Genomic DNA, 22,639 nt, shown 5'->3' on the forward strand with positions numbered 1-22,639 from the left:
CCTCAGATTTATCCACCAATCAAATAAAAATGATTTGAGATTTAAGCAATAGGGTTTTGACCCTAAAGAACAACTCTGGAAGGATGGTAAAATGCCATCTTCGTTTTCATACTGAAAGTACTGAATTTAACTAGTGTATGTGGCTGTATATTTTCTTCAGTTAATTCTTGTTAATATACTAATTAAATGCATTTGATCTCAGGAACAAATACAGGCAAAACACAATATGAAAGTGAGGTCCTTCCACATACAGCAGCTGAGCTAATGAAGAGAAGAGGTTTATGGGCCAATTAGACTTTCTAACATGACCTTCTGTACTACTAGTCCCTTTTTTTCTTTCACAGTATGACGGTTGGAGAAGTGATTCTGGTGGCTAGATAATTTTAAGAGTTATAGACAAATAAATGTTGTTTTCAAAGGTTTTGTATGAGACAGTACAGCAGGACAGCATCCTGACTGGCATTCTGTTTTTTCCCCATAACTAATACTCTATGTCTTTGTGTGTGTGTGTGCATATGTGCATATACACATTTGTGTGACCAAAGAGATCAAGAGCAGATAAGGAAAAACAAAACAAAACAAAACAAAAAAAAACAACAACCCTGCACCTCCTCTCAGGCATTGACCTTCATGGTATTTTGTTGTATTCAAGTTGAAGAACAGTGAAAATTCTGTCTTTGCTTTGCAAACCAGTTGTGCTTCTGATAGCCGGAATGGGGATCCTATTGTATTAGGCAGACATTCCTTTTTACTGCAACGGAAGCATCCAGAGACTATAGGAAGATCATTTTCAATAACCCTGGATAATTACAACACACTATACCTCCTTATGTAATGGATGACATATGAATTAATGCAAATTTCAGGAAATAAATGAAAATTGGATTCAGAGACATTCTCTCATTGTTTATTCTCAAAGGACTAATGGTGATTTTTGGGCATCATGTCTCGCCTCTCCAAAGTAGCAATATATATATATATATATATATATATATATATATATATATATTAGAAAAGGATGATAATTTGCAAAATATTGCCACATAAAGTGCATCAAACACATTACCAACTCATGCTTTGGGCTGTATAAATGTTGGTTTTTTGCCTAGAATGTCACTCAATTTGGAATTACATTATATAAAAATGCACAACACATCGTATAACTCGCAAGTGATCGATCGTGATGTTGATATAGATAAGAATTTTGAAATAAATAAAGCCATGATCTGTAAAGGAATAATAATATCAAATCAAATTGAAAAGGAAAATAAGCAAAGAACATGTAAAAAGAGATATCACAGTTAGCAGATTTTATAATATTTGCATGACCATGGGAATACATTCTTTCATAAGCACAGAAAGTAGCATGATTAAGTACTTTAAACTAGAAAACTCATTTAGTTATTTTATGGGATAGGACACTTAGACATAAATTATTGCTACAGGTATGTGAGGCCCATATAAATTGCCTTTAAGATAGGATGAGCTGAAAATATAGTCACTTAACTCCACAGGCTGAATTTAAAGTGTTGGATAACTACTGGGGGGTGAGTGCAATGAGGAAGCTAAGAATAATTCTGGAAATCAAGGTACTGGGAAGAAACAGAAGATACATCCAAGCAATTCAGATCTTAATTCTCCTTATCCATGAACACCAAGTCAGTTACAAGCCATGGCCATTAAAATCATAAAATGGTTTCCAGCAATTGTTAGATTTTTTTCAAATGACAGGCATAATTTCTCCAAAGAAGACTGTTTGCAGCAACGCTGTATCATTATGATCTAGGGTTATTTTGGAACATTTGGGGGGGGGGGGGGAAGCACCTTTAGAAGTGCTTCTCTTTTCCTCATGTTTCCCTGCTGAGAGTTATACATAATTCTGAATCAGACTGGGTTGTGGAAAGGGAAAGATTCCAGATTCACTGTCCAAAACAGTGCTGCATCATTCTATCAAGATTATGTGAAATTAGATATGACATCTAATAGGACCAAGGAGCGCCAGGCTATTTTTGCATATCTTCCAGATTTGTGTTATATTCTATAAATAGCCGAAACCCTCTATCCCACTCTTACCAGCCAAAATAGGGTCATGATGTAGGGAAGGATTTAGGCCCAGCCCCCAAACAGGACAAGATATAAGGTTAGTTACATCTGTAGTGTGGTCTGAAGTGGAAGCTTCTCATCTCGCTAATTCCTCAATTCTACAACTCAGTTGTAGCTCAGAAAGGACAAATCTAAGGCAAAGTCAGAAACTGCAAACATAGTCCAGTCTTCCTAGGCAGTGCTTCTGTTCCAAGCAGGCATTTCAAAGTGACGGTCAAAGAGTCCAACATTTAAATAAGAGAAACAAGGTATAAGGATAAGCACATAGCAAAACAAGATACATTTCAGGGTCATGAACTTCAAAATGGTGAAATATTATACTGTTGTTGTCAGTCCCAAACTCTGGTCATACAGAAGCTTATTTGCTGCTCCTACTGCCAGATCAGATTGTGCAAGGGTGTTAACCTATTCAGTATTTTGTAAGCTGTGTTAGACTAAGAGCCTTTACACACCAGCCTGAAAGGCCATCTGGGGGAGGTGGAGTTGGCTTTTCTCTCAAGGTGCAGTGATGCTGCGTGCTGCACCACATAGCGTGTGGCATCACGGCGCTCCTCCAGAGCATCTGCATGAAGCAGCAGCAAAGGAGTAGCATATAGCCATGATTCCATGGTTATTGCTCCCTTTCCAGGGCACAAAAAGGAGCTGCTTTTTGCAGCTCCTTTTAGCACCCTGGAAAGCCGGATCAGGGCCATGCTGTGTAGTTGCCATGGCCCTGATCTGGTGAAAATGGAGGCACCTGCAGGCCACCTTTGAGAATCTGCACAACCAATAACATACAGTAGACCATTGTACAAGTGGTTATTTTGTATAGGAGTTTCTGTAGGTATAGTCCTTCAAGGTGGGTTTGCACCAATTGCTGCTGAATGGGTGAGTCCATCCCTGTAACATCCATTGCATGATCAGTTGTACAGTGGTGCAGTTCAGTGCTAAGAATCAAGAAACACTTGTCAAAGTGTTTTTTTAAGATACTTGTCTAAATCCAATGCAATGTTGTTGTTGTGTGCTTTCAAGTTGCTGCCAACCTATAGCAACACTATCTAGAGAATTCCTTGGCAATATTGTTCAGAGGGAGTTTGCCATTGCTTTCCTCTAAGGCAAGCAGAATGTCACTTACCCAATATCACCTGGTGGGTTTCCATGGTTGAGTACGGATTTGATCCCTGGTCTCCCAAAGTCCTGGCCCCACACTCAAACCACTATCGTATGTTAACTCTCAGTGACTGCATCTGCACTGCAGAAATAATCCAGTTTGACACCACTTTAAAGGCAGCCAGTGTAACATTAGTGAAGTAAGACAATGTGTTAGTGGAATTATCTGGCTTATTTCAATTGCACAAGCTGTAGTGTTTTTATTCTTGAGAACACCTGGTCTCGATCTAGGTGACCACATGCATAATGCCATTTGCCCTGGTGAAACAACACCACTGGATATTTATCACTATCAATCTCTCAAAAAATGCCTTTGTGCATTTTCGATGGCTGGATCACTATACCATTTCTTGGTTCTTCCACTGACTGCTTACATAAGGAGACATGCAGTATGAGCGGCTTCCTGTTTGTCCATAGCTCAATGGGCCTCTTCAGTAAATCATGCAGCAGATGGACAGTCTTTTCCCAAACAGGACAGATACTGATTGATTTTGGGGTGTCCACCCTCTTCTATCTTCAGGCTGGATTATTCCAATGTTGACATAAGTATAAAGTGGAAATTTACACTCCTATTGTTTATAATTACCATCTTGTCCAGTGTCTTTTTATGATAAATGCCCTATTTTCCTATACTGTGTCACAAAGTTTTCAGAGTATGAAATCTGTTTTGTACTTGTCTTGTTAAAATCATAATTTTCAGTTAAAATGTGAAGTTTTACCAGAAAGCTATATATTTCAGGTTCAGACTTGATCAGAAGATGAGAAGTAGCACACACAAAAAAGGAAGGTCATGTCCTTAAAGTCAACCTTTCAATCATTCAGAATAGTTGATGTTAAAAATGATGTATATGGCTTTATCACACCAGACTGAGGGGCAAAACAAATACAGGGGTACCCCGGGTTACGAAATTAATTCGTTCCGCCGCCGCTTTCATAACCCGGAATACTTCGTAAGGCGAAAAAGCCATAGGCGCTAATGGGGAAAAGCCGCGATTTCGTGTGAAATAGCGCCGAAAAGCACCAAAAATTTTTTCGTAACCCGACATAACCTTCGTAACCCGGAACAGTTTTTTTGAATGGATTTTTTTCGTAACCCGGAAATTTCGTAAGGCGGCGCATTCGTATCCCGGGGTACCAGTGTAAACCCAAAGAGGCAGCTTGACGCCACCACTTTGATTGCTGGATTGGGGCCACAGCAACCACATGCTGTGGCCCTGTTCTAGAATTTTTCAGCTCCAAAAGAAGTGGCAAAATGCTGCTTTTGGGGGTTGGTGGAAAAAAGCTGCTGTTTCTACGGTGGCAGCAGCTTTTCCCTGTTTCTGTGGCATGGTGCATGTAAACGGTGCACCGCAGAAACGCCGTGATGCCAGCCACTGTGTGGTAAGTAGGGAGATGTGATGCTGGCTTGGGGGTGACATTGGAGCATCTGGCATACATATGCCACACCCACACACCACCCTGAAGCTGGCATTTTTTGCCAGTATGCTTTGCCCCTGAGTCTAGGAAATGCAAGCATAGTGGGTTGACGTCAATTATTTTGCACAGCTCTTTTTCGTTTTGACCTCTGTCTTTCCCACACTGTCATCCATAGTTCCACATTCCTGCCTTATCCACTTTCCAGGATGTCTTTTGGTTTGTATTTATTTTTTATTTTTAGCACAATAGCATGATAAGGAGCCCTAGTGGCACAGTGGTTAAATGCTGGTACTGCAGCCATTCACAGCCACAAGGTTCTGAGTTCGATCCCAGGCAGGGCTCTAGGGTCCATTCAGCCCTCTATCCTTTTGTAGGTTGGTAAAATGAGTACCCAGCTTGTTGGGGGCAATTGGCTTACACAATGTAAACTGCTTAGGGAGTGTTAGTTCACTGATAACTGGTATAGAAATTTACTTGCTATATTGCTATATTGCTATGATGGCAATCCATTAAGTAAAAATAAATTTTAAAAAAGCAAAGAAAAACAGCCTTTTTGGGAATAGAGAGGAGGAGAGAAAAGAGGGTGAAAGGAGCATAATCACATTCACTTGCATGATGTGATTGCCTGGGAAAAACTTACCACACTCACACATTAGTGGAAAAACAGTCTGATTGGAAAGCATTGCCGGGTTTTGCCCATCAACAAAAAAGAGCACTCCAGCAGTGGCTGGACTACAGACCAGCTACTTGACAGAGTGTCATGATAAGATATGACAACAGATGCTGCTATCCTGCTCTAATTCCACTTTTCAAACCTTGTGTGTTACTATGTTACTACATGATATGATCTTGCAGTTCTTATGTTTTTAATGTTTTTAAACTCTGTTTATTTCCTTCAAACTGAAAATTCTGTAATATTGAGAAAGTAAATGTCAAGGTCACATCATGCAAAACTTATTGCAGATCAAGCAAATGAGCTTCAATGCTAAGTGCAGGAAGTGGAGGAGATGAATTCCAGATGCATCTCGGAAAAATACATTTTCATAATTTTCCCACAAATGTTCCAGCTCTTATGTACAAAGTGTTTATTCTGAAGTGTAAATACATCATCACATTGAAGCATGAAGGAAAACATGGAAGGGGAATGGATTTCAGAAGAACAGGTAGGATTCCTTCCAGGAAGATATCTAAGAAATAATATCCAAACATTGCTAAACATTACTGAATATCATGATATTCATAAAGAACACAAATTGGGAATAGTATTCCTAGATCTAGAGAAAGCGTTTGATAACGTAAACTGGGAACTGTTGTTGACACTAATGGAAGAATGCCGATTTAAAGGAAAATTCCTCAATGGAATACAAGAAATTTACAAAGCCCAAGAGACCCAGATAATTGTAAATGGTCAAAAAACGAATAGGTGCACAATTTCTAAAGGAACTTGTCAGGGATGCCCACTCTCCCCGTTACTTTTTATCATGATAATGGAAATCCTGAACAAAAAAATTAAATCCGAAAAACAGGTTAAAGTTCCAAAAACACAAAATTTTCAATATCATCTCTGAGTGTACACAGATGACGTAGTAATATTTCTTCACAATCCGCTAACAAGTATTCAAAAATTAGAAGTAATACTAGACGAATTTGGTGAAATAGCCGGAGTTAAGATAAATAAAAATAAAAGTGGAATTATAACCAAAAATCTAATACAAAAAGAAATCGAAAAACTAAAAACGAAAACCGAATTTAAAATAATTGATAAAATTAGATATCTAGGGATTACAATCACTAACCAAAATGCAGAATTATGAGGTCGTTTGGAAAAAAATTAAAGAAGACTTAAATAATTGGAACAGCAAATTTTTATCACTTCTAGGAAGAGTAGTGACAATTCAAATGTACGTGCTACCTAAAATGTTGTTTCTCTTTCAAACTCTGCCTACACTAGTAAACAAATCTACATTTACATCTTGGAATAAAGATATAGTTAAATATATATGGAAAGGGAAAAAAAAATCTAGAATAAAAACCAAAGTGATGCAAGATAAAAATGAAAATGGTGGATTGAGTCTCCCTAACCTTGAACTTTATTATAACGCTTGTGCACTTTTATGGGTTAAAGAATGGGTCTCATTAGAAAATAAAAAACTACTAGAAATAGAAGCGGTAAACATGAAACTAGGATGGCAGGCATATTTGTGTCACGACCAAACAGATAAAGGAATTAACACACACAACATTAGAAAAGCAATATTTAGAATCTGGAAAGTTTATAAAGAGTTCTTTTATTCAAAAATACCAAGATGGACCTCCCCACAGGAAGCATTTCACAAAAATGAGTACCAGGGAAATCACAAGTGGATTAAATATGAAGACTGCCTGATAAGTACAAGGGGTGAAATATAAATAAAAACAAAAGAAGATTTGGAACAAGAGGGGATAAGAATTAATTGGTTACATTATGAGCAATTAAAACAAGAACTCAATAATTCCTTTGAAAAACATAGGAATAGAAATGGAAAGAACAGAATTTGACAAAATTATAATGGGAAAAGAAAAAGGTTTCATTAAAAAATTTACAAAGTACTCCTAGACATTGAGCTGAAAGAAGAAACTGTGAAAGAAACCATGATAAAATGAATGGAAAATATAGGAAGAGTAATACCTTTAGCAATGTGGACACAATTCTGGAAAAATAACCAGAAATTTACAAAATGAAACACATTAAAAGAAAATTACCGTAAAATCTTACATAGATGGTACCTGACCCCGTCAAGACTAGCTAAAATGAAAAAAAATGTTGATGATAAATGTTGGAAGTGTAGGGGGAAAGTAGGAACAATGTACCATGTATGGTGGCAATGTGAAGAAATTCAAAAATATTGGAAGAAGATACATAAAGCAATACAAGAAGTAGTAAAAATAAAAATAAAATAATAAAATAAATAAAATTTTTATTTATATACCGCCCTTCCAGAGATCAGGGCGGTTTACATCACAATAGAACAACACAAATCACAATAAAAACATCAGAAAACTTAAATACACATATAATATAATAAAACAGGATAAAAGCCCCGTTAGCCAGTCCTCTTACGGAGTACGAAGGAGGGGAGGCCTACTAGAACTCTAATTGGGGGAATGCGGTCTTAAATAGAAAGGTTTTTAAACCCTTTCTAAATTGGGCCAGGGAGGTGCCCGAGCGGAGCTCTGTGGGCAGCGTGTTCCAAAGGGCCAGGGCTGCGATGGAAAAAGACTTCCTCGTGGTAGAGGTAAGCCTAGCCCCTGGCACCCTAAGTAGTTGCTGCCCTGAGGGTGCGGGACGGAATGTACGGGGAGAGGCGGTCCTTCAGGTATCCTGGGCCCAAGCCATTTAGGGCTTTATAGGTCATCACCAACACCTTATATTGTGCCCGGAAGCGAATAGGCAGCCAATGCAAATCTTGTAGCACCGGTGTTATGTGGCTGGCCCTGGAAGTACCAGTGACCAGCCTGGCTGCCATATTCTGTACCATTTGTAGCTTCCAGGTTTGGTATAAGGGTTGCCCCATGTAAAGTGCGTTGCAGAAGTCCAATCTCGAGGTTACCAGAGCATGTACAACAGTTTCAAGGTCCCTCTGGGCCAGGTATGGGCGCAGCTGGCGAATAAGCCGAAGCTGATAACAGGTGTTCTTGACCGTCGCATTCACCTGAGCAGTCAGGTGAAGCGACGAGTCAAGAAGCACCCCCAGACTGCGCACGGAGTCCTTCACAGGAAGCGTGACCCCGTTCAGGACAGGTGGAACCACCGCCATTCCTGGACCAGGGGAACCTATCACAAGTACCTCCGTTTTCTCTGGATTCAATTTGAGTCGGTTTTCCCTCATCCAGCCCATTACTGACTCCAGACACGCCACGAGAGGAGAGACACCATCCTCGGTCACTGCATCAGTCGGAGACATAGAGAAAATGATTTGGGTGTCATCAGCATACTGATAACCCCGCGCCCCATGTCTCCGGATGATCTCTCCCAGCGGTTTCATGTAAATGTTAAATAGCATGGGAGACAGAATGGCTCCTTGAGGGACCCCAGTTTTAAGGGCCCTCTCATCAGAGCACACGTCTCCCAGCTGCACTATCTGGGACCTCCCAGAGAGGTAGGACCGGAACCACTGAAGCGCAGTGCCCCCTATCTCCTGAATTATTCTTACTAAATATCGTAGATGTGATTCAATATAAACTGGATAGTAATCAGATTAGTATAATTTTGTACTTGATTACGGCAGCTCGAATGGTCTTTGCCAGATATTGGAAAACAAGGATAATACCAGATATAACAGATATAACAGAATGGAAAATAAACGTTCATGAGTTTAAAGTAATTGACAAATTGACAATGTATACTGCAGGGAAAACAGAGAAAGAATACGAGAGGAAATGGGGAACAGTTGGGAAAATGTGGTATTAACTGAGAAAGACAGAAAGGAATCAGGGACAGAAAAGCAAAATCCGACTTCAGTAGATTCTTTTTTTCTTTATTTGGTACCAATAATTACAGGTCAAAGAGAACAATAATGAATATATAAATTTATACAAAAAGTATGTTGCTCTCATTCTAAGTATTTTCTCTGTTTCTCTTTCAAACTTTTTTCTTTTTTTATTCATATATATATATATATATATATATATATATATATATATATAATTCTAAAAAACTTAATCAACATTATAATAATTATAAAAAAAACCGATGTCACAGCCACGCTGCCTCCAAATGGAGCAGCATGGGCGCATGGGCACACGTGCGTTGCTTCAGTGTGCTTGTGGCACCCTTTCAGTGGTGCCAGAAGAAGCTCCGAAACGGAGCTCCTTCCGCTGCTTGTATCACTGGTGCAGCCTTTACATGGCTGCACCAGCGATACAAAAGAGGAAAGGGTCGAGCGGCCCCTTTCTCTCTTTCCCTGCCGCTGTTGGAGTGTCGTAGGGGCATGAAGCCCCAAGGACACCCCTTTCCAGGCTGTGGGGAAGCATCTTTTTGCCACTTCCCTGAGGCCTGGAAAAGCAGTGGGGTGCCGCTGTGACCACTGAAGCACCGATCCATTGGGGAACGGGGCGGGTGCAGGCTGCCCCAAAGGGATGGTCTGTATCCCGCCAATGTCTCCCTTATCCAGAATTCCAGAATCCAAAATATTTCAAAATCCAAAATTGTCTACTTAGTTGGCTGAAATAGTGACATCTTTGTTTTCTGATGGTTCAGTGTACACAAACTTTGTTTGATGCACAAAATTATTTAAAATATTGTGTATAAAATTATCCTCAGGCTATGTATGTTAGGTGTATATGAAACATATCTTGGGCCCTATCTCCAAGAGATCTCATTACACACAAACACATTCCAAAATCTGAAAAAACAAAAACAAAACCTGAAATCCAAAATACTTCTAGCCCAAAACATTTTGGATAAGGGAGACTCAACTTCAGTATAAGATTCCAATGAATTACAATTCTCATGGGTCTTTTAACCTGGGCCTCTGCAATTTCCCCAGGGTCCATAGCAGTTGAGATGTTGCTATTTTATTCAGATGTTATGATCTTTACTAATGCTGCTAAGGAAGTAAAAAAAATGGAAAGAGGGATTTCAATGCTTTCTGAGATGGTAATGACAGATATTTATATCCCATCTGACTACCAGCAGCTTTGCTGGGAACATGACTGAGTCTGAATTTCAAAACAGTATACGAAAAATCCATTTTCATCACTATAAATGGAACAATGTTGTCCAAGAGTAGCAGGTTGCAAAGCGGGTGATGGAGATGGCAATGCCTGATCATTATATGATTAGGCATGTTTCCATATATCTTCCCACCATTTTGTGGTTATTTCACTAGAGTATATTATGATTAATTTGTGATGGGAATCAAATGGGCTATTAAACTTGTATGTATTTGAAGATAACGTATATGACAGCTTAAATAAGTAGAAGCTCTGCTCTCATAACTGAAATATCCCTTTTTTGTTTAAAAAGGATGCTTTCTAACGCATATTACTCTTTCTGTTTTAAAAGCAATATGCTTTATTTCTTCTTCTCAAGGTCATATTCTATTCAACAGAAAGTAAGCTGTTACAGCAGCACTGATGTACACCTAGCAACCTCTAGAGAATAGATCTCCTGCTGATTCAGAGATTAATGCTTATTTCTAAAGACTACAATAAAGATGGAAGGGACTCAAAAGATGTTCCTGGTGCAAAATGATATCTATATATAAAAATACGAGAATCCTTCAGCACTTCATATAAAACATGTAAAAAGACAACAAAAACCTTCCCATAGTGTATTCAAAAGCAAACCTTTTCAGATAGATACATCCATGATTCTGACATCTCAAATGGGTTGCTTGAAGTTTCTTTGGGAGTAATTACTAAAGAAGAGAACTGTGTCATCTGAGAGTGTTAAAGCAGCATAATCATATTTGTAGTTAAAGTACAAGGAAGAGTGTTATGGGTCAAAGTACATCTTAAACAGTGTTACATATAATGACATTCCTGGGGATGGTGAGTATTTGATTGTTTTGTTTTGGTGGGGTAGAGTGTAACCAAAAAAAAAAAAAAAAAAAAAAGCTGTCTCAGAAAGCCAGAAGGAGATGGGAAAAAAATTATTGTGAACATTTTCTCACTCAGCATTGATCCCCTTAGCTCTGCTTGAAGAATTAACATATAGACAAAGAGCTCATCAGAATAAAGATAACTATGACACATTCATTAGCACATGGTACAAGTTTAATGAATATGCTGGCACAGAAAGGTCACCTTGGAGGCCACAGCAGGACTATCTGGAATACTGGAAAAATCCATTTGAATAAAAGCTGGAAAGCCCCAAAATTCATGAAGAGGAAAGCTAGAAACCTTAAAAACAAAACAAAACCCCTTCAATATGATACAATGATGTTGTTTGAAAATTTGTTGTTCTGTGCATTCAAATAATTTCTGATTTATGATATCCTTTAGGTGAACCTATCACAAGGTTTTCTTGGCAAGTTTTCTTAGAGGGCATTTGCCTTTTACTTTCTTTTTATGTTGAGGGAGTGTGACTTAGGCAAGGTCACAAAATTGGTTTCCATAGCTGAGTGAGAATTCAAACCCTGGCCTCCAGAATAATAGCCCAACGCTCACACTGGCTTCCTAGTTTGAAAATACGTGCCTATATTCTCATATATTGTTGCTTCTTACAATGTATTCAATGCATGTTTTCTTCAATATATATATATATATATATGTGTGTGTGTGTGTGTGTGTGTGAAATTATCCATAACCTGGCCGCATTTGCTGCTTTTGGAAATTGCATATACCTACCTATCTAAGGAAATACAAAATTGAAATCCTGCTAGGCAAAGCAACAACTATGACTGGCAGAAGGAAGCTAAGCAGCCACATCCAGTTATTCTTCTACTCAAAATTCTAGCCCTGCTTTTTAATTATAACTACTGCACAGTTTGTTTGTTTTTTACATTCTTGCAAAGTTTGGATATGTAACGAAAAGCAAACACACAATATACTTTGTAGTTCTGTAGGTACTAGCAGAGATGTTTCAAACTTCCATTGTGGTTCAATAACTCTTCTGCTGATGAAAAGCTTTCTGAAGTTTTCCTTTTGCTGGAAGCAAGAATCAAAGTTGGAAAATGCTTGAGAGAAGGAACAAATACATTGAGGTTAGGTTCAAGAAAAACAATTCAGAGAGGCAACAGAAAGGGTGATATTGGTGTATATACAAAGGTCTTCAAATAGAAAGGAAAAAGGTGCAAAGCAAGCTCAGAAATAAAGTAGGGAAGAGACTGTAGCAATAAGGATTAGAAAGTATGTATTGTGTCTACACAAGGATCTACTTTGGAATAAAAAATAGTCAGAAGTAGTTTGATGATCAAATAAGATAATGGTTCTAGCTGTAGATTTGGGAGTGTTGCAAATATCGGCATGGCAGAAGTCATTTTGCTGCTTTTACACCAGCCAAAATATTCCAGGTGCACTGCAGAGTATTCTGCTTTGGAGCTGCTCAGGGTTCACTTCATGAGCAACACATATGTTGACGTTAAAGTGTTGTGAAGCTGTCTCGCTGTACAGATGGTTGACTGGGCTGAAAGCACATCAGCACTGGCACCCTGTCCCCCTCAGGATTACTGCTGCCACCTTTAACTCAGTGTTAAGCAGATCCCTGGCAGCGCCTTGCTGACCACATTGCTTCTTAGAAAGCATTCTCACTCACCCTTCTCTTGCAAGATGGCTCACTGTTTCTTGTGTGCCTCTTGGATGACACTTTGGCCCTTTCTGCACAGGCCAGGATACTCCTGTACATGCAGGTCCCTGTCCTCCCCCCTTCATTACAGTGGTACCTCGGGTTACGAAATTAATTCGTTCCGCGGCTAATTTCGTAACCCGAAAAACCTTCGTAACCCGAATTGCCATAGGCGCTAATGGAGAAAAAGCCGCGGCTCCGCCGCGGCTCCATTTAAAATAGCGCCGGGGTTTTTTCGTAACCCGAAAAAACCTTCGTAAGCCGAAACAATAAATCCCTATGGGATTTTTTCGTATCCCGAAAAATTCGTAAGCTGGGTAATTCGTATCCCGAGGTACCACTGTATTTGGTATTCCATTTCTGTGTCATGGTGGATGTCTACATAGGCATGCTGCCAAACTGCCTGGTATATCTGCTGCCACTGCAGGTCACACACAATACACTCAACAATGATTACATGACTGGGCACCTTGACTTGATAATAAAGCAAGTAACCCATGGCAGATGTGCCAGGTGACTCAGTGGGATACCCACACAGACAGTCACCACAGCATCTGGAGCAGCAGATGAGGTTTTTTTAAAAACAACAACAACAACAAAACTCTAAGTGTGTTATAATGAGTTTCTGGTGCAGAACACACTTGACATCATCTGGACTGCTTGCACCAGAACACATGCCCAAACACCAGTTCTTTTGGTTATTTATGAAGAAGGAAGTTCACTTATGCATGTGATTGTACTTTTTGGAACACTGCATGACAAGTGACAATTTAGAGACATTGTTTACTATTGTGCAAATGACACTGTTGTAGAATATGTACTTGTAGGTCTGATTCTGTGTGGATTCTGTGACACAACATGATACTAAGGACCCAAATACCCCAATTCTAGTAGACAAGGGTTAAAAATCAGTGGAATGTGCAAGCTCTATTCATTTGATTTTTACTGGAACAACATATGGGAAAATGTAGATTAATGAAGACAGTGAAGTCCCGTTCATTTCATTGTTTGTATCTCTTGTCCCTTCATTTTGAGTCACAATGTATATTTGAAGGAATGGTGACTGGAAAAGAAGGGGAGAGAAAAGCAGCGCATCTGAAAAACTGGAAAGACTTTATGGGTCATAGAACGGTTATGAGGGAAAGAGCTGTAAAAATGACAAATTTGATTTCTATTTCGTTTAGACATCACTTTGGCTCTGTTGATCACCCTTTTTAACTTGCCATCAATATGGCAGGTCTCATCTACTGGGGAGGTAATAGAATGCATTAAACTTTCATTCAGATGGAAAGTTGTATCACTGATATGTAAGGCAACAGAAATTCATCTGGGTCTGCCATTGGAAGCAACAGACTGATTGCAGGATGTACTGGATTCCACTTTAACTGCCCCTAAAATGAGTCTGAAATCATGGCAATATTATTTCCTGAGCAGTTAGTAGAAAGCCTGAAATTTCCATGCGATTAGAATGAAACGGGTAGTAGAAAGCTGTTTGGATCTCCCACAGAAATAGTGGGGAAACCAGAATAAATGAAATGAAAAAAGAGTAACTAATAGATGGAATAAACAAACAAACAAAACATTGTTCCCTTTGAACATCCTACATGCACACATTAAATCTACATGTCTATCATCTATAGAATCATAGAAGTTGGAAGAGACCACAAGGGTCATCAGACAGCAGAATGACAAAATATTGAAGAAGGACAAATTATTTGAATTTTCCCATTGCTTGCCTTTGTTTATGTGTAGGATGTTTCTATTTAGTTGCAGTCTAAAAGAAGTTGTCCAATGTAAAGTTATAGAGAACATAGGCATGATACAAAACTATAATATCTTACGAGGATTATGCTTAATACTAGAAGGGAAAATTAAATTGCAGCCACAAATATTTTCCCACAAACATTCCCCTATAGCTTTATTACTGTGATATATTCATACGTTTTCAGATAGCATTCAATGCAGCATATGAGAAGCTTTGAACTATAAAATTCTCCTTGAAAATTAGCAAGAAATTCCTTTCCATCAGTTTAATGCAACAATGATACATTGTTGGTGAATGCTTTCTTTACTAGCTGCAGTGTTCAAGCTGAGTCTGAGAGTAAATTCCTATCCTCCCCTTTCTGTTTCTTTTTTCATTTAATCATTCTTTGAATGGTAGTTAAACTGCGTTAAATGCAATTGTTTTACCACACAGTATGCATACTATAATCATTATCTGACATCTGTGGGAGGCTAAATGTCTGCATTATCCCTCTCCCCTTTAAGACCATGTAGGACAATCCCCCCTCAACCCTCTGCAGAAAAAAAAAATGTTCCCAAATGCTCCCAGATATTGTCTAGGTAGCATGAGCTAATATTGCCATTTTTTTGTATTTTTTATTTTCTTGACAGTCACATCCTGTCAGAGAATAATGCTGTGCATGGTTGTTTAGCATCAAAGCCCATGTTTTCCAGTGTCACATATACTTCCAAGTAATTGCACACAGAACTGCAAGCTTAGCCACACTTAACTAGGGATTTAACTGCAATCAATTCTGAGTAAACATACATATGATTGTAATGTTATTGTAATGACATAAAAAGAGGGTCCTGAACATCTTCTGAGCCAGAAACCTAAACACCTTAAGGCATGTGTGTGTGTACATGCATGTGCATACATATTGGGGAAAACAGACTTCAGGTATAGAAGATGCCATCCTTGTAGGCTAAATCAAATAATTAACAGCCAACAGCTGGTTCCTACTCTACAAGTCCTAAAAGTGGAGAGGGATGTAATAAGAAAAGACTGAACTCTACATTTGGCCAAGGGTGAGGGCTAATGGGATTTGCAGGGTAAAAACTTTTGCTGACACATGGGGTTCAAAGGTGAAGAGAGATCAGAAGTGAGATCTGGATTGTGGGGTTGAGGCTCCACTTAGCAACAAAAACACAAACTGCACTTGTTGGAATAAAACAGATTACATCTGTTGAGTCCTGGTCCCAGCGCTGGCCCAGTTCCAAGCACTGGTCAACTCATCTGTAACCATTGGGAACCAAACACTCAGCCTGCCTGCTGTATACAGAAAACAACTCACTAGTCTATACTTTTACAATGACAGGCTTAGGAGTTCACATGGGCAGGAGCCACTGCCTGTTTCTCCTACCACCTGGAGGTGAGACTAAACTGCTTTCCCTCAAGCTGAGTGTGATATTCATTCCCACACTCTGGAGGTCCCCCAACAGGATCCCCAACTGAGTTTGACAGAGATCCAGGCCCAATCTAAACCCCAACTGGATCCGAGCTAAGAACTGCCCAAAGCGACAAAAACTAACAAAGCCATAAAAACATGAAAAGGAAAGTGAGGGATGGTTGGGTCAAGGCTCCATGCTGAAACATAAGGAGTGCACAGGAGACTAGTTTCTAATTGAGTGAACACAAGAGCTTTTCTGATTCCACCCAAGATCTAACGGGTAAATCCTTATTGGCAGGTTTTCTGTGAGATGGATAGAGGCAGGTGACGGTGAAAGTTGTAACATTACAAGGTGCCTTTGTGTTGAATTCTGAGACCCCTTACTCAGTTTCCAACCCCCCTTTACCTTTTGTGTGTTTGTATTGTCTTTTTGAATTGGAAGGCAGTGGGAGCTGGTGGAAGTAAAAATATCCACTGGAATATATATTGAAGAATTTTTTAAAAGGGATTTAGTGGAGCAATTATTCCGTGTGCTAATTGCCCAGTGTACGACTCACCATGAGTACTACCCCAACTGTCCTGGAATTCAGTGGGTCAATGCATGACTCCAACACGCCGAGAATCCCCATGCGGCTCGCATGTGAAGAAACATAAACTTATGATAGCATAGACTGTAGTTAGAAAGCATCCTATCTTCTAACTCTTCTCATATTGAAGTTGTTACCACACTTAAGGTCTTGATAACACCATAATGGATAGATCCCCAACTTTCCCTTATCAGTCTCAGTTTTTTCATATATTTCTGGTAACACTAATGAGAATTGTGATATGTGATCAGCCAGAGTGGGGTATCAATCAATTCCATCAATTGATAAATAACATTTTAACTATAGCTAATGTTACCAAATGCTGGGCATGTACCTATAGCCTTCCCTCTCAGTTTAAGTAGTGGCCCGTACGAGCAATCATCATCCTAGGCCTGACGGGATGGAATAACACTATAGTATATGAAACATCTACTAAAAGAAAAGATAATAAAAATACAGTATGTTGAGCATAATCTGTAATTTGTTGATTTAGTACAAAATAGATTATTTTCATCACAAAAAGGGAGGAATGAGGTGGACAGAGGCAGAAAAGCATCATTGTAGTGAAAAGACTATAGCAGGATGAAGGTTCTGAGTAAAAAGTCAATGCTGAAAAGAACAAACAGAAGATGTTGATTGTGCTATCAGCTTGTCCTTTCCTGCTTATGCAAATATAGTCCTTGCATAACTAGATAGTAATAGGAAAACTTTTTTAGACAGGTCAAAACAAAATGTAAAAGGTCAGAATGCTGTATAAAGTTGGATCAGGAAATTATGTAAAGTAATGGGTTGGGGCTAAGTGAATAACCAATTACAGAATAGAATGTATAGCCCGAATGTTGAGGCCACCCCTGTGTATTGATGATGTATAAAAGATATTGTCCCATGGCAATTATGGCCAAGGCTTTGGACAAAATTCTCCTGGGACACAGCAGGCTGGAAAATAAAGTCTGTACTTTCCATCTTATTTGGGTCTCAATCTCTGTTGTCCTCCAAGATGTGCTACATCTGTCCTTCCCCAAAGTCCATGTAGGAGAAAGCTCCATGAGTATAGGTTTTTCCCTCTCTCTGCCATATGGTAGCCTGCAGCCTTCAAAACAACCCAACAAATAATTTATCTTTATTTATTTGTGAACCAAGCTAGATAGTACAGTTATTTATTTACTTTATAAATGGTCATTTATTCTTTATTTTTTTCTTTTGTTTCTTTTTATCCTGCTCTTTCCTCATTTTTGGGACTTAAAGTTGCTCACAAAATCAATATATGGTTAAAAGCTGTCATTACAAAAATATATGCATATTACATATACAAAAAGTTAAAATATATTTAAATAGAATTAAACTATTTTTTAAAGAAACATATCCATTAAAACACACTTATAAAAATAAATTAATAAAAAGCAATTGAGCACAAGTCATTTCTCCATAAACAATAATGGAAAAATGCTATATGAACCATCCCATTTTTATATATCTTTCATAGTTTTTTGTAAATATTTCCTCAGTGTACACAAATACAGTCAATGTTTTACTGATCATTCTTTAAATTTCTAATTTAAATAGCAATTTAACATTCATAGTGAAAAGCCAATTTTCTCAAACTGTACTGCAATATAACTGTTTTATTCTTTCATTTCCCAATTATTTATACTTTATAATTATGGCTTGAAATTGGTTCCATCTCAAACACATGCTACAAATAAGACAAACCAAATTGTTCCACCTTATATTTTATTCCATTAAAAAGAATAAAAGCTCACTGTTCCTAAAAAAAAAAAAAATAGCATGGCACAGTGAAGAAAATAAATGTCTGAAGAAATACTGTGCATTACACTGACACAATAATCTGCAAGGAGTTTCTGTACTGAATATTAATAATATATTTAGAAGAGACAAAGGGGAACCTTTCTTCCCAATTAATGAATAATTTACTTTTTTCATAATTAATTTATAAATTTTATATCTTAAAAATGTGTTTTTGACTATAGTTTAAATCAGTGATAGGCAACTATAGTGGAATTTGGGAACAGGACTGTCAATAATATGTCCTTCAAAAGTATATTATTTAGATAAATAAATAGGGAAAATGGGAGTAGCCAGACATACACTTCTAATTTTCAGGAGAAAGTGGTTTTTAAAATGTTAAACTCTGCAGTGGAGCATTCAAAACATGAAATGCTACACCTGAAGGTTTTGGGGAGAAGCAATTCATTGTTTTTCTAAGCCTAACAAAAAGTGGCTTGGTAAGTATCGAGATGACAAGAGTTACAAAAACAGCCAATTTGCTCACCACTGGTTGAAATGGATTTACATCAGGACTTAAATAAATTACATTGCTTAAACAGATCTACTCTAGCTGGGAATAACAACTGAATTTAGCCCAATGCATGCTTCATTTTTTTTTAAAGAGCAGATATAAGAGATGTAAAATTCACTGGTTGTTATGGAGAAACATAATGACTTGATTTGGGGAAGAAAGGGATGAACATATTATCACACATCATAGAATCATAGAGTTGGAAGAGACCACAAGGGCCATCCAGGTAAACCCCCTGCTATACAGGAAAACGCAGTCAAAGCATCTGTGACAGATGGCCATCCAGTTTCTGTTTAAAAACTTCCAAAGAAGGAGACTCCACTGCACTCTTAGGGAGTGTGTTCCACTGTCGAACAGCTCTCACTGTCAGGAAGTTCCTCCAAACGTTTAGATGGCATCTCTTTTCTTGCAATTTGCATCCATTGCTCTATATCCTATTCTCTGCAGCAGCAGAAAACAATCTTGCTTCATCCCCAACATGACACCCATTCAAATACTTAAACAGGACTATCATATCACCATTTTACTGTCTCTTCTCCAGGATAAACATACCCATCTCCCTAAGTCTAACCTCATAGGGCATGGTTTCCAGACCATTCACCATTTTGGTCGCCCTCCTCTGGACATGTTCCAATTTGTCAACATCCTTTTTGAATTGTGGTGCCCAGAACTAGATATAATATTCCAGGTGAGGCCTGACCAAGGCAGAATAGAGTGGCCCTATTACTTTCCTTGATCTAGTCATTATACTTCTATTGATGCAGTCTAAAATAGCATTTGCCTTTTTAGTTGCCACATCACACTGTTGACTTATGTTCAACTTGTGATCTACTAGGACTCCTAGGTCCCTTTCATAAACAGTCTTGTTAAGCCAGGTGTCCCTCATCCTATATCTATGCATTTTATTTTTCCACTCTAAGTGCACATTGAAATTGAATTTTGTTAGCTTTGGCCCAGCTTTCTAAACTATTCAGGTTTTCCCATGCTTCCTCCCAGGTTTCTAGATATATTTCTTGTCCTATGTTTTGGGCCCATTTTACCATTATTTCTTTGATTGTCTCTTCCTTTAGTTCTTATTCTAATAAATACTTTTATATTTTAGCCATCATATGCTCGTCCTTGACCAACGGTACCTTCCCTGATTCATTTTCTTCTTTTTCAAACCTTTCTGTTTTGGAGTCCATTTTAAATCTCTCGTACCACTGCTTGTAACTGAACCAACTGTATTTAATTCCTTTGGCTTCTAACTTAATCTGAATTCTTTCAAAATATAGGGATTGTTAATAACAGACACCACTAACATGCCATATTTGCTTCTCAGGAACAGCTTATTTAATACAATATTTGCTCAGGTGAACAGTCTTTATTTTCCCATATGTCTTTGTTTTGATCATCCAAGCAGTGATGTAAACTAACCAATCATAGATATGGCCAGCAGCAATACATATTGTAGCATTTATTCCAAACATCCACTGATTTAGATGGTGACGCAGAGTGTCATGTAAGGCTGGTGAAAATGACAGCAGATGGAGTTCTTAGGTTCTTCATCAAGGATCTTGCTCCAAAAAACACCTTCTCAGTAGCTGAGTATTCAGGGTTATGACTGTAGTGATCTGTACCTCTGCCACCCAACTGATAGTTGGATATGTTTTACATTCATTTTGCAGTTTGCTAACCTGCTTGTAAAGTTCTCATAGCTAAGGGGGGAGGTGGATCACACATGCACACACACTTTGGTTTTATTTGTTTGCTTCTGCACTATATTTTTTTCCTATTTATGTTGAGAGAGTGTACCTTGATCTATATATCCAGCTGCAAGTTTGAATTTGCAATACAGAAATAATGCAGTTTGACACCACTTTAATTGTCAATAACTTCTAATGTGATATGAAACAGAACCAGTACAACTGTTCGGTATTGTATAAACTGTACAATCTTGTTCACATCAGCCACAAATATGAAATGTTCACAATCACTACATAATTTTTTGTTAAAAATCATTTCTTGTATCTAAGTAAAATATTTAACAATGTTAAATTTTTGTAGCAATTACAAATTATTAGTTCATACCAGCTCTTGCTGTTAGGACTAACTGTTTTCTTGGTTTGATAATGAATGTATCAACATCACACGACTGCAGCAGTTCAATCCCACTTTAACTGCCATGGTTCTATCCTGCGTAGTCCTGAGGCTCTGCTCACTCCAGAGCTTGCCAGCTGAGGATTCTAAGGAGCTCTTCTAATGACAAATCCGCTGATTCCTTCAGAGTCACAGCAATTAAAGTGGGATAAATTGCTTTAACTGCAGAGTGTAGATAAATTCAGTACCTCTGAACTTCATTCCATACCTGATTATCACAAAGAAACACAAATGGGGATCAAAAGCACTTAACTCATTGGAAAGACCATGTATATTATTTCTTCAGCAAAGCAAAAAGTATATTTTGCCTCTTTCATCCTATGCAAATAGTGACAGGCAGGCAAAATCTGAAGACCTTTGTCAGTTCTGCCTTTGCATGTATGACATTAAGAACATTAACAATGATCTAACAGGTCCATAACCAGATGTTATAAAAGTAGCTATTCTGCATAGCTGAAAACAACTACTATATCCTTTGAGTAACACAACAATGTGAAACTACAAATTCATTCACTGGCTTTGATTTTGGATGAACATCTAAATACCACTCAATAAGTATAGCCTACTTCTTTATCTTTCTTTATCTTTCTCGTGATATTAGTTATTTAATATGTCACCATTGCTTAGGGACATGTTTTATGATCTAGTTATAGCTGCAGACCATGAGATGGGATAAACAACAGTACTGTACAATATATTTTAGCCAGTTAATAAAACAAAGGGGGGGGGGAGAGAAAAGTAAAAATATGGCTATCATTCTGTTTTATACAGTTGACTAGCCTCTTTTAAATCACAAGTTAAATCACTAGAATGAAAAGTAGTGCTAAACAGTTATTTTCACTCTGGCAGGTTAGAAAAATGTCACCACTATATCACTGTATAGCACATCACTTTTAAAGTAGTGATGGATTGAATTGATAGACAGTAGATATGATAATTCTGGTTCTCTTAAAGTATTATTTTATCCTGTGTCTAAGAGCCCTGCCTTTGAATGGGCAAGCCAAACAATGTAAGGGAAATTCAGACATCCTTGATGTTTCAAACAAGCCAAAAACATAAATCTATCACTAAAGATAATGTAGATTGGCATAATCCTGATCCCATTCAACCTATAGCTTTCTCACTCCAATTGCTCTCCTCCTTGAATAAGTACTGGGATTGCCTCAGGCTAAAGACAAAGGGTTTAAATTGTGAATCAAGGAGAGGTAGCAAAGAGTTCCTCCATACATATCTAAATTATCTGTCTTGCCACATGTCCACCCCACTTTTTATTAGCTTCTACATGGCCTCTTACTGGCTGGTGAAGATTGGAATGGAAGCAAGGAATGCCCAGCTATGTTTCTTTAGCTGAATGAACAGTGATGAACCATCCCTCTGTGACCTCGTAGTGGTCCTCTGGAGGTCCCAGAAGATAACACTCTGGTACATCCAGCTATAGAAACATGTCTGGAAACTTGTTATTCCAACCACAGTCCACCAGCCAGGA

This window comes from Sceloporus undulatus, chromosome 3 (genome assembly GCF_019175285.1).
Source record: "Sceloporus undulatus isolate JIND9_A2432 ecotype Alabama chromosome 3, SceUnd_v1.1, whole genome shotgun sequence".
NCBI lineage: Eukaryota > Metazoa > Chordata > Lepidosauria > Squamata > Phrynosomatidae > Sceloporus > Sceloporus undulatus.